This window comes from Oncorhynchus clarkii, chromosome 32 (assembly GCF_045791955.1).
Source record: "Oncorhynchus clarkii lewisi isolate Uvic-CL-2024 chromosome 32, UVic_Ocla_1.0, whole genome shotgun sequence".
Lineage (NCBI taxonomy): Eukaryota > Metazoa > Chordata > Actinopteri > Salmoniformes > Salmonidae > Oncorhynchus > Oncorhynchus clarkii.
The window spans coordinates 11,803,680-11,817,567 of NC_092178.1; the positions used below are offsets into that span (position 1 = coordinate 11,803,680).

At 43.7% G+C, this 13,888-nt stretch overlaps 1 protein-coding gene across 3 annotated transcripts in view; it reads left to right on the forward strand.

Moving 5' to 3' along the window:
* LOC139392435 (protein tyrosine phosphatase type IVA 2-like) overlaps positions 1-13,888 on the forward strand; it is a 47,823-nt gene that overhangs the window by 18,678 nt on the left and 15,257 nt on the right. Inside the window, exon 1 of one of the 3 annotated variants that reach the window (XM_071140416.1) lies at positions 12,645-13,241. The exons of the other annotated variants lie outside the window; for them this stretch is intronic. The gene's annotated coding sequence lies outside the window, so the exon portion shown is untranslated. Of the gene's footprint in view, positions 1-12,644; positions 13,242-13,888 lie in introns of those variants that run through there. 3 annotated transcript variants of the gene reach the window in all.

The window sequence follows — 13,888 nt, forward strand, 5'->3', positions numbered from 1 at the left end:
GAGTCAAGATAATAGTTTCAGTATAGTTTTTTTTCCCCAAACAGGTTTGTTAGTTTGAAGTTTTTGTTGTATAATAACCTTGGTGTGAACCACTGCCGTATCAGTCTCTCGTGTTATTTTGCCATCAGTCTCCTGTGCACTCTTTTGCACCATCTTGCTCCTTCTTGTGCCAATGCTCTTTTGCACCATCTTTCTCGGTCTTGTGCCAATGCTCTTTTGCACCATCTTGCTCCTTCTCGGTCTTGTGCCAATGCTCTTTTGCACCATCTTTCTCGGTCTTGTGCCAATGCTCTTTTGCACCATCTTGCTCCTTCTCGGTCTTGTGCCAATGCTCTTTTGCACCATCTTTCTCGGTCTTGTGCCAATGCTCTTTTGCACCATCTTTCTCGGTCTTGTGCCAATGCTCTTTTGCACCATCTTGCTCCTTCTTGTGTTCCCTTTTCTTTTGAAGTTCATTTCTCTCTCATTCCTATCTCGCTCGCTCCCATCTTGTGTAAAATGGCAAGAGTATGTTGACTACACAGATACTGTATGAGTAGAATTCCATTGGAATGAAGTGTACCCTACCAGTCTGTGTCCAGCCTTGGGTTGTAGCCTATTCACTAGGCACGCCGTATGAAAATGTTTTACACATGAAAATTAGCAGGTTGTCTAATCCCTGCTTGTTCTAGTCCCTTTTTTTGATTCTGTTTCGGCGCTTAATCATTACGAAGAACCTGTGCCGTTCTGAAGGGCCAGCTAGTCGCTGCGTGTTAAACAAAATTACATAAAAAAATAACAATTTAGTCAGTTAGCAGATATTATCCAGAGCAGATACATTTTCATACTGTCCCCCAGACCTTGCAGGATCCCCGTGGAGGCCTCGATCTACTGTAGTCCTATCAGAGCACTCCAGGAGAATGCTCCTTGTCACCTTGGCTGCAGTGAAGGGTTACATACACAGCCGGAGGAGGAGGAGGGTGTCCATGTGAAAATAGTCTTCCCATGTGCTTGTGGTGAGTTAGTGGTATGTGTTAGCTGGGGGTTGGAGGAGATAAGATCTGCAGTTGCAAACGTAGCCTACTGGTTTGTTTCGTTAGAGGTCTAAGGATGTAGCATGTATAGAGGGCATGTGGTGAACTATCCCTGTTTTAATGTGTATCTGTGTGCGCTTTCTAGTGGTGGTTGATTTGGCTGTCAAGCTGTTACTAAGGTACAGCTGTGTCAGCTGTTAATTAAGAGCAAGTTCTGTGGTAGAGGTGACTGTTTTTGTTTCCACGATGGCCAGGCTTTTGTGTGACCTTAAACATTTAGGCCTAGGTCTTCATTTCTCCACTGTGGATGTAAATAAAGTAGTGTGGGCATAGTGAGTTGGCAGGACACTTACCTCCCTTTTGCCGTTCTTCTCCTTTTCCCAGCCCAAGGACTAACCAGTCCAGCGCTCCCTCCCTCCCCTGCCAGCCAGGACTCGTTTTAACCAGGCCAACTCTCCCTCGCCAGCCAGCCAGGATCCGTTCTAACCAGTCTAGCGCTCCCTCCCTCCCCTGCCAGCCAGCCAGGATCCATTCTAACCAGTCCAGCGCTCCCTGCCAGCCAGCCAGCCAGGATCCGTTCTAACCAGTCTAGCGCTCCCTCCCCTGCCAGCCAGGACTCGTTTTAACCAGGCCAACTCTCCCTCGCCAGCCAGCCAGGATCCATTCTAACAGGGCCAAGTCTCGCTCCCCAGCTAGTCAGCCAGGCCACCAGGACTCGTTCTAACCAGGCCAGGGCTCCCTCTCCAGCCAGCCAGGATCCGTTCTAACCAGGCCAGGGCTCGTCAGCCAGGCCACTTGTTCTAACCAGCCCGACAGAGAACTAGACAGAACTGCAGAATATCACTACCCCAGACACTTCCTCATTCCCCAAGACTGGGCCTGGTGCATTTCTGACACTTGCCTGTGGGAGGAAGTGGTCTAATAGTAGGGCTGGTAGTTGCCAGGGACTGGCATACTGCGATTGTATTGCTATTTGATCTTTCAAACATATTTCTCACCAGATGTCTGCTGCAGATGGATGAAAGAGCCATGCAAAATTTTTTTTTGATCAGTGGCGGGGGGTGCTGAAAACAAATTGACAACCTATGAATTCAAAATACTGGAGTTTTGGCGCAAAAATATAGCGATTTTGTTAACTATATGATTAATTGTCAAAATATCCCGATTATGTGACCAACCACCTTGATTTGATCTTATGTTGCAACATTTTTAATTGTTTTTATTATATTGGATAAAAGCAGAGACATAGCTACTAAATGGTATATCATACACTGCATTTTTGAGGAACAATGGGAAAGTAATTCTGCTTTGAAAGTTGATAAACTTGTAACCTCAATTTTGAGAAAATGGCCTTTGAATGTTTTGGTAGCTCTACTGCAGAGCTGTCCTTTGTCTACACCCATTCAGCATTGTTCACACCCTCTTAAGCAATCCCCACCCATCTCTTTAAGGATTCACATGTGAGGTCATGTGCTAAATATTTGAGGTTGTTCAAAGTAGTCACCCTTTGCCTTGACAGCTTTGCACACTCTTGGCATTCTCTGTCTGCTTCACCTGGAATGCTTTTCCAACAGTCTTGAAGGAGTTCCCACATATGCTGAGCACTTGTTGGCTGCTTTTCCATCACTCTGCAGCTCAACTCATCCCAAACCATCTCAGTTGGGTTGAAGCCGGGTGATTGTGGAGGCCAGGTCATCTGATGCAGCACTCCATCACTCTCCTTGGTCAAATAGCCCTTACACAGCCTGGATGTGTGTTGGATCATTGTCCTGTTGAAAAACAAATGATAGTCCCACTAAGCGCAAACCAGATGGAATGGCGTATCGCTGCAGAATGCTGTGGTAGCCATGCTGGGTAAGTGTGCATTAAATTGTAAATGAATCACAGATTTCCACTGGTCTGATGTCCATTGCTCGTTTCTTTGCCCAAGCATGTCTCTTCTTATTATTGTTGTCCTGTAGTAGTAGTTGTTTTGCAGAAATTAGACCACAAAGGCCTGATTCACACAGTCTTCTCTGAACAGTTGATGTTGAGTAGTGTCTTTCTTGAACTCTGTATTTATTTGAGCTGCAATTTCTGAGGTTGGTAACTCTGAGTTACCTCTGCTGCAGTGCGACTGCACTTGAAAATACTTTGAAAGTTCTTGACGTTTTCCAGATTGACTGACCTTCATGTCTTAAAGAAAGGAACGACTGTCGTTTCTCTTTGCTTATTTGAGCTGTTCTTGCCATAATATGGACTTGGTCTTTTACCAAATAGGGCTATCTTCTGTATACCACCCCTTCCATGTCACAACACAACTGATCGGCTCAAACGCATTAAGAAGGAAATCAATTCCACAAATTAACTTAACAAGACACACCTTTTAATTGAAATGCATTCCAGGTGACTACCTCATGAAGCTATTTGAGAGAATGCCAAGACTGTGCAAAGCTGTCATCAAGGCAAAGGGTGGCTACTTTGAAGAATCTCAAATACAAAATATTTTGACTTGTTAACCCTTTTTTTTGGGTGACGACATGATTCCATGTGTTATTTCATAGTTTTGATGTCTTCACTATTATTCTACAATGTAGAAAATAGTCAAACTAAAGAAACCCTTGAATGAGTAGGTGTCAACTTTTGACTGGTACTGTAGTTGTATGCATACAATCAGGGGTATAAAGTGGCTGAGCAGAGGGTTAAAAAATACATTAATAGCAGCAGCAACTTACTGCGTGTGTTAGGAGAGAGTTATGTGAATAGAGGCACTACAGAGAGTGCTGAGAACTGGTCTGTACGAGCCACGCGTGAACAAGGAAATCTATATTCAGAGGGCCTGTTTCTGTCCTGCCATTGACTTAGCATGTGATGTCCACAGTCTCTTCGTCACAAAACTCAGTTAAGATTGTCTAGCTGTGTCCAGTACGGGTGGTGCTTGTACAGGCAGACCATCTCTGGGAGGAAGGATGTCAGCAGAGATGAGTCTGAACGCTCCTTGGTGACAACCACACCAGGCTCCAGAGCATCGCCGATGTATAACAGGAAATAACAAAAAAAATTGAAGACATTACAACATTAAATGAATGAAAGTATTTAGTCAGGTGTTGCCAGCCATATCTTTCCACCAGCACCGTACCATCCTCCAGTCCAACCAGCTGAGGGATTTTGACCCCTGTCACAGTGCTGTCCTTCACAACACCAGCAATCTCAGACAGTGTTCACTCCGGTCTTTCTGAAGCTCTCCTTGATGAGGCCGAAGCACCAGTTAGGGGCAAACTTGGTGTGTCTTGTGATCAGGAAGTGAAGGTCCAGACTGTAATGGAGCTTGTCCATTGTCTACCAGGCACAAACTAGTTGTTTTGGCCACTGCAGTTATCACAATTCCGGTCCACATGTGTTTCCCCAACTCTGTAGTTGGTGAAGAAATGGTGCATGTAGTTGATGACTGCGATGCTGCCTTTTCTGGATGATATGCAGTTGACTTGTTGTGGTATTCCTTCACAGCAGACACCAAACAAGCCACACTTGCGAGGAGTTAAAAAAATAGATTGGGACCTGGCTATGTATTTTTTGAGTGAATATCTATGTCCTTAATCAGTATAAAGGAGGACATGTTGCTTACTTGTTGAGCAAAGTCAAAGTTGTAATGTATCCTGATGTCTGCCTGCTGGTTCAAGACCACAGGTCTTGTCAGGTGGTCTTGCAGTCAGCAACCATCTTTTGGTAGACAGACCACTAACTCTGAACAAGCAGGATATGCTGCTCTTGCTTCTTCAACTTGGCTGACTTAACAGCTTCTGGCAGATCAGGTCTGAAGACCTGATCGTTGCTCCTCTGGCACTGCCAGCACAAGTCTGTCCTGGGCTTGGTGCTTTAGATGTGGGGCAGCAAATTTCTCCACAGGTTCCTGAAGGAAGACAGCCCGACTACACGTACCTCTGGAAAATACAGAAATACTTTGAGATCAATAAACGTAGTGCCAATCATGTTAGACATCAATTAAATAATCATACCAAGTGTTGTCATTGATTCCTTGTAGACATGCCACACTGCTGTTTTTGTCACATGGGATGGCAGCAGCTTTCCACCAAGGTGTTTTTCCTGGGTGGCGTCCTGGTAACACTATTGCATTATCCTCTGTGTAGTTCTTGAAGTTCACCACTCACTACAAATTCTCATACTTCAGGTGTAATCGGTGCTTGATTGGGCCAGCTCTCTTTTTGGTGGGAGGCATTAGACCATTCTCCTTGTATGACTGGTGGAGGAGAGTCAGGCGTGTTCTACTGGTCTAATGCCTCCAATCAGAAAGACCTTTCTCCTTGTATGACTGGTGTAGGAGAGACAGGTGTGTTCCACAGGTCTTTCTGATTGGAGGCATTAGACCATTCTCCTTGTATGACTGGTGGAGGAGAGACAGGCGTGTTCTACTGCTGCTGAAAGACACATTTCAGATAAAAATATTTTAGCATTATTATGCAATAGATAGCCATAATTACTGTCAGACACACCTGGCTAACCTAATGGGTCATCGGCTAGCTAGCTAACTTGGGTTATTTTGTTTAGACATGTAGCTAGCTAGCTAAACAATGAACCATAGAGTACTAGCAATACAAACCGTTTGTCATAAGTTAATGTTGACACTACGGGTTCCCCTAGGGGTACCAACCCCCCCCCCCCCCCCCGCTCAACTGAAACAGTGGCGCACAGAATGCAAAAATATTCTTAGAAATATTTAACCTCCACACATTAACAAGTCCAATACCTCAAATGAAAGATAAACACCTTGTTCATCTACCCAGCATGTCAGATTTTTTAAATGTTTTACGGCGAAAAAAAAACACATATTTATATTAGACCACCACCGAAACAAAGACAAGAGGCAGCCATTTTGTCCCAGAAAATATAAAATTATAAAAGCAGGATTAAAAAATAAATTCACTAACCTTTTGAAAATCTTCATCAGATGACAGTAATAGGACATGTTACACAGTACATTTATGTTTTTTTCAATAATATGCCATTTATATCCATAAATGTCCATTTACATTGAATTCATGTTCAGAAAATACTCAAATGTCCGGAGAAATTATAGATAGTGCCGCAAGATAACATAAATAGACATCATAAACTTTGACTAAATATACATGTTCTACATATAGTTAGAAAGATACACTGCTTCTTAATGCAATCGCTTTGTCACATTTCTTTTTAAAGTTACAGAAATTGCTCACTATTCAATAATCTGAAACGGCGCTCAGACATAAGCAATATTTCTCCGCTATGTTGGAGTCAACAGAAACACAAAATTACAACATAAATATTCCCTTACCTTTGATGGTCTTCGTTCAGAATGTAGTGGAAGGGGTCATACTTACCCAAAACATTGTTTGGTTTCAAGTCGTGTGTCTTTGTATTAGCATCTGCTAGCAGTTTCAGCTGAAATGCACCCAAAATTTCCTCTGGTCCCGAAAAGTTGCGCATCAACTTCAAAATTACATATTATATGTCGACTAAACTGGTCAAACTAAGTGCAGAATCAAGCTTTAGGATGTTCTAAACGTACAAAACAATTCTCAATTCAACCGGTCAATGTTACTTCTGAGGCAAGCTGGAACAAAGGAATGACTGTGTCCAATTCGCGCCCTAACACACAGGTATTTTCGCGCGACATTTCTCGCGGGATTTGAACAATTAAACGCTGTACTGAATGAGGACATCTAGTGGAAGACATAGAAAGTGTCCCCAGATCCATAGCTGGTTGGGAAGGGTGGGGGTGATGGCGTCAAAGTTGCCCCAACTTTCATGATCCCAAAACTAGTTTGGGAGATTGCCTGCCCTGTGAGTTCTGCTATACTTAGACATAATTCCAACGGTTTTAGAAGCTTTAGAGTGTTTTCTATCCAATAATAATTATTATATGCATATATTAGCAATTTTGGACAGATGTTTTTTCAGTTTACTATGGGCACGCAATTCCTCCAAACAGGGCAGTATTCTGCCTAGCCCTAACTTAAAAAGGTTCAATGTTAGCTAGCTAACATTAGGCTATAACTAGCAATGTGAAATGGAATTCTGAGGTAACATTACTACACACAGATCATAAATGTACGCTAGCTATCTAACAGTAAACGTTAACTTTCTGACAATTAGAACCGTATAATATCTAAAACTGTAGCTAGACTCTTACCCGTATACATGGATGGTAGACTGCAACCCCTTTTGTTAAATAAGACATCCTGTGTCGTTTCCGTTTTGTTTGTACAGCTTTTTTTGCCCGTTGTGTCAAGCCACTCTGGTTCACACTGACCGTGTGCATTGCCATAAGAATCCTCTTAAGTTTCAGCCCCCACCCAAACTCTGACCATTTTACTCGCCCTAGCAGAGCTGGTTAGGCTGTTTTTCATGTTCTCCAGAGCGTTGGTGACTAACTGTGTGCTCCAGGCAACCATTTTAATTACGCTTTGTTTGCTGACCATAACTATCGGCCATATTTAACGGGTGTTGAGCGTTGGTAAATTCATCAGTTGTTCTGCGCTCTGGCACACTCAGACGAGAGTGCTCTGAAACAGTTGTTGCAGTGACGTTCTATTGAAATGGATGCTTGCATAGTGGAGTCTTATGTTTTACTACGCAATACTTTATTTTTAGACAGCGTTAGACAGGGTTACCTACACATACTGACCAGCTCAAATAGACAGAAGCGTGCTATATGGCAGACCAATACAAACTCATCTCTCGCATGTCCAGCCCACTCATTAGCTCAGCCAATCATGGCTAGAGGGAAGGTTGCTCTCTTTGTTGCTTAACCAAATAGGCTCATAATTTAACAATGCTATTCATATTTACGAATGGCATACAAGTTTGTTAATTAGGCACATTAAAGTTCACATGTCCGAGAAGGCATTTCTGCCAAAAAACTCATTTAGCAAATAAAGTTACTTTCAAACAGTTCTCCTTTGAACTAGTGACCCGCGACCGACATATGCCTAGTTTCCTGAAACGGGTCACATGACTATCGATTTATTTTTTCTTTTTCTCCCCATAACTATCTAGTAGTGCTAGTTTGTATTCATTTGAAAGTCAACAAATGCGTAGTGCTATTTCAGTATCTGAATACATAAGCCTTTCCTGTTGCCTTTTTTTTCTGTAAGATTTGTCTGCTGACCTACCTAGTTACCCATGTTATTTACATTTTAGTCATTTTTCTCTAATGCCCTACAGGAGCAATTAGTCAAGTGCCTTGCTCAAGGGCACATCAACAGATGTTTCACCTAGTCTGCTTGTGTGTTTGAACCAGCCAGCTTTCTGTTACTGGTCCAACACCTATTAACTGCTAGGATATCTACTTAGACCCACAATGTTATTGTGACCTAAACCCATGTTCCAGCAGATTCCGCTTGCCTAAATCTTCAGCACAGCCACCATAGGAACCTGGTCAAAGTAGTGTACAATATAGGGTGCCCTTTGGGACTCGTCCTGGGTCCGTGCCAGTGGCTCAGCTGGATTTGTAGTAAATATATGGGGGATCTGAGGAAGGGGATTAGGGCACTGTGGTGGATGTATTAGTTATTCAAAACCCCTACTGATCCCATATGTTTCTCCCTGTTCAGGGATGTCTGAGGGGTAGAGAGGAGGGGTTGACATGGTAATCTCAGGTGGTTTGTGTTTCACTCCTCATAGATGGCTAGATAGGCTATAGCCTAGCATATTGTAGCTTGAAATCCCACAGCATTTATCCCTTTCACGTAGAGAATACGTAAGAGATGTAAAAAGCAGTGTTCTGGATGCTGATTTGGATGAGCAATGTTCCAAGTCGTGCTGTGTTGGCTGTCACAGACACCTATGCCTGCTAACAGTTCCATCTGAAAATGATCACTGCGCCTCTTCACAATATCCTATTCATGTTGTCTCTTGTGTATAGATCTCCTCTCACTCATTATTTCCCCTTGCTTCCAGCCTACCATTTAGTGTGGTACAGCGGGGTTAGTATTAGCCTAGCATTTAGTATGGTACAGCGGGGTTAGTATAAGCCTAGCATTTAGTGTGGTACAGCGGGGTTAGTATAAGCCTAGCATTTAGTGTGGTACAGCGGGGTTAGTATAAGCCTAGCATTTAGTGTGGTACAGCGGGGTTAGTATAAGCCTAGCATTTAGTGTGGTACAGCGGGGTTAGTATAAGCCTAGCATTTAGTGTGGTACAGCGGGGTTAGTATAAGCCTAGCATTTAGTGTGGTACAGCGGGGTTAGTATAAGCCTAGCATTTAGTGTGGTACAGCGGGGTTAGTATAAGCCTAGCATTTAGTGTGGTACAGCGGGGTTAGTATAAGCCTAGCATTTAGTGTGGTACAGCGGGGTTAGTATAAGCCTAGCATTTAGTGTGGTACAGCGGGGTTAGTATAAGCCGAGCATTTAGGGTGGTACAGCGGGGTTAGTATAAGCCGGAAGTTGGCTGGCTAGCTAGCAAGTGACAACCATTTTTTTTAGAATGGATGACCAGTTATTTTGCATAGCAACTATGCAAACATAATGAATGATTTTGTCGCGCCTGTAGCAACATGACCAAAATAACTAACAACCAGCTTTTTGTCTGGACTATATCTTCTGATGGAAGAATGAAATCGTTTGAATTGACTTGGTTTGAATGAAAATGTGTATTTCATTGTTATTTGAGTAGGTTGGTAAGTTTTACAAAAGCAAAAAGGCATGCGAAACAGTGCTGCATCATGAATACAGTCATGGGTAAATGCTGTCGTGCCGATCAACACCTGTGACTGTGATCCTGATACAACACTGCCTCTTACCTGTGACTGTGATCCTGATACAACACTGCCTCTTACCTGTGACTGAGATCCTGATACAACACTGCCTCTTACCTGTGACTGTGATCCTGATACAGCACTGCCTCTTACCTGTGACTGTGATCCTGATACAGCACCGCCTCTTACCTGTGACTGTAATCCTGATACAGCACTGCCTCTTACCTGTGACTGTAATCCTGATACAGCACTGCCTCCTCCCTGTGACACTAATCCTGATACAGCACTGCCTCTTACCTGTGACTGTAATCCTGATACAGCACCGCCTCTTACCTGTGACTGTACTCCTGATACAGCACTGCCTCTTACCTGTGACTGTACTCCTGATACAACACTGCCTCTTACCTGTGACTGTGATCCTGATACAGCACCGCCTCTTACCTGTGACTGTACTCCTGATACAGCACTGCCTCTTACCTGTGACTGTAATCCTGATACAGCACTGCCTCTTCTGCCTAATTGCTTCATTGTTAGTCGATTAGTGTTCCATTGAAGTAGGTCTTTCCTGTGGTTTTGTCTTCCAGGCAGTCTCTCACTGGCACCTATCCCACTGCTGATCATGCCAGCCTAGTACATGTGACCTGTCAAACACACAACTCACTCACCACTGCTTACTTTACTAACATGCAAATAAACCTCAGTCCCATTATTTCTCCATCAGTCAGTTGTTTTGTAATTAGGCTAGGACTCTCTCGGTTTTATATATATCACACACACACACGGCTGCTTTGCCTTCATATCTAATCTAGTTTTCCCCAGCCAGGTACCCCTGGCTGAACTCCCGTCTCTGTCATTACCTGTTGGGGTTGTTCTCTCTGTTCTCTGATACTGGGCTCATTCTCACCCTCTATACACAACTATTTGTGCTTTTTGAGGTCGGTTTGGTTCTGGTTGGATTATGAAGAAGTTTCAATGTATTATATTTTTTACATTAAATCCACTTCATTGTGGGTTGAATGCTGTGTAACAGAATAAAACTGTCTAAGAGTTCCATGATGACAGTGACTAAATTATGGTTATCAATTAACTATTTATTCACATTACTTGAATAAAATAATTCTAAAGTGTATATTACGTTTGATTTGATGACTTTATTATTCCAAGTCATCTCATCTCTATAGAGCTGCTGCCGATGCTGTCTGACAAAATCACCATTTTAGTTCTTTGAAGTAAATAAGGCATTCTAATATTACTGTTGAATACCATCTATCAATATCTTAGATCATGTATTTTCAGGTAGAGATACCTCGCGGAGCATCTGCTCTCCATCAGGCTCGCAATGCATTCTGGTCATTGTGTAGTTAACACATTTTCTGCTCTAAATTGTGTAGAATATTAGCCTGTTGGAAACGGCTCTCTACTAAATCACACAGTTTGGGTTGATCTGATTGATCTCTAAAGAAACTGCAGTGAGAAAATGCACATTGAGCTCACAGGAAAAAAAATTGAATTCAAATAATTGAACCTTCGTCCAAAAAAAATAACCAAAATGTTGTTTAATTGCTCAGCACTAGCCACTACCCTCCCAATTTTTTGTTTTTAATGTATTTTTCACTCCCCTGCCGCCCCTCCCTCCTCAGTGTGTGATATTCTCCAGAGTGGCCAGCTAATTGAGGCCGGTGGGTGTACTATACTCCCCCTATCAGCTCCCACGCTCCCTGCCTGGCAGTGTCGTACATTGCAGGCCCACCAGGGGAGCATGTGACTGCAGATAGAAGAGACTCTGTCTCTGGGCCGAGCTGACTATGCCTCGGCGTCTGAGTCCCAAAGCACATCCTATTCCTTTTATGCTGCACTACTTCTACCAAGGGGAATAGGGTTTAATTTGTGACGCAGCCAGGGCCTGTCTCAGCTAGGCCCCAGTACTGCAAGTTCACTCACTCACTTTTCTCCCAGTTTAGCTTCTACAGGCAAGGGGGGGTGAATGTGCAACCTAGCTGTTCTTTCTCAGGATAGGTGTGGGTATTTTAGTGGTGTGTGTTGTACTATTCTTCCTAGGTTCATATAGACCTAGGCTAAGCCTCCTATCTCTAGGTATCAGGTGATACTATACTATTTGTTAAAGTGCTGAGTGGACACACAATGTGTACCCAACAACATTCAGTCCAGCTGGAAAAGAAAGGGATGTGTTGGAACTACAAACGGGGGAACTGGTTATGGTGTATGTGGAACATAGCAGGATAACTGATCAGCTTGTGACTTTTTGTTCTCCTTCATGAAGACTTGTGCAGAAATGCCACGTTATGCTAATCATAAAGTAGTCTAATTATATAAGTTGTAGGTTAGACAGAAAGAATGAAGCGCTCCTAACTCAGTTGAACTGAATGCAGCCTAGGCCTAAATGGGCCCATTGTTGGCATTTGTTTTGTGTGTAGGCCTAGCTGTCTTGGCCATTTCTGTTTTTTTTTTTGGTTAAAATGAGTTAATGGAAATTAACCAATATTGACTTTTTAAATTCTATTAGTCTAGGCCTGTCTTTGTCATCTACGTATGATTAGGCTACAGGATTCTGCCTGATATCAGTCAGTTTCACACCCACAGTGTTCCTATCCCTACAGTACGTGTTGTATTTCCTGTGTGGTAAAAAACACATGGTCTTTACAGACTGACTTGATGTGTTTGCTCTCTCCTCTCCATCTGTGCTGACAGCTGGGTGTAATTGCAGAAGTACTAGTTTGCAAATATGACAGTTATTTGCATGAGTTTCCGGCAATATTGTGGCAGCAGGGCTGGTCTGGCCTTACCAGAATGTGGCTGCCATGGGCTGGTCCTCTAGCTAGTGCCACGCAGAGAGACGGACTATGACTGGGGGCTGGTCCTCTAGCTAGTGCCACGCAGAGAGACAGGCTATGACTGGGGGCTGGTCCTCTAGCTAGTGCCACGCAGAGAGGCAGGCTATGACTGGGGGCTGGACCTCTAGCTAGTGCCACGCAGAGAGACAGGCTATGACTGGGGGCTGGTCCTCTAGCTAGTGCCACGCAGAGAGACAGACTATGACTGGGGGCTGGTCCTCTAGCAAGTGCCACGCAGAGAGACAGGCTATGACTGGGGGCTGGTCCTCTAGCTATTGCCACACAGAGAGACAGGCTATGACTGGGGGCTGGTCCTCTAGCTAGTGCCACGCAGAGAGACAGGCTATGACTGGGGGCTGGTCCTCTAGCTAGTGCCACGCAGAGGACCAGACAGGCTATGACTGGGGGCTGGTCCTCTAGCTAGTGCCACGCAGAGGACCAGACAGGCTATGACTGGGGGCTGGTCCTCTAGCTAGTGCCATGCAGAGAGACAGGCAGGCTATGAATGGGGTTCCTCTCAACGATGCGATTGGCTTCCTCTCCTTTCCTCCATATTAACTTGAGACACAACTAGGGGACTATTATTAGGGAGAGAGGACCTTGACACATGGAAGTCTATATGCTGACACCACTTTTCTGGTGAGTAGAGCCCAACCCCTGTATACTCATGTTTGAAGACACTCCAAGCTGTGTTTTGAGATGCTGTACAGTTTGTACTGCCCTTGTCTGTTACTCTATGAACATTGTCCTCTAGTCATATTTGGTGTGTGTCTGGGAGTGCCCTAATGCAGTGCATTATGCTTAGTGCTGTTTGGCGCTGGTAATTAAAGGCGTCGGGGAGAGATTTACTCTAGAGAACTAGTGTCTCCTTTGAACAGTGGCACTGTTGCTGGCACCAGCTAACAGGAGATTATACATCTAATCAATGTATATGTCACATGTGCCAAATACGAGTGTAGACCTTACTGTGAAATGCTTGTTTCCAAGCTCTTACCAACAAATGAACCTTTAAATCAAAATAGTAGAGGAATAAAATACACAAACATGGAGCTATATACAGGGAGTACAGTAACCAGTTCAATGTGCAGTAAGTAGTACAAGGTATTTCAGGTTGACATGTACCAGAAGGCGAGACTGAGAGGAGGGGTTGGTGAATTATTATTATTAATAATAATATTGTCTTTGGAAGACTGCCCCTCTTACTGGCGCTAGGTGAGAGGAGATGAGAGAGTGATGGAGACAGAGGGAGAGAGCCAGTAAAGGAGAGATGGGGAAATAAGTTTGGT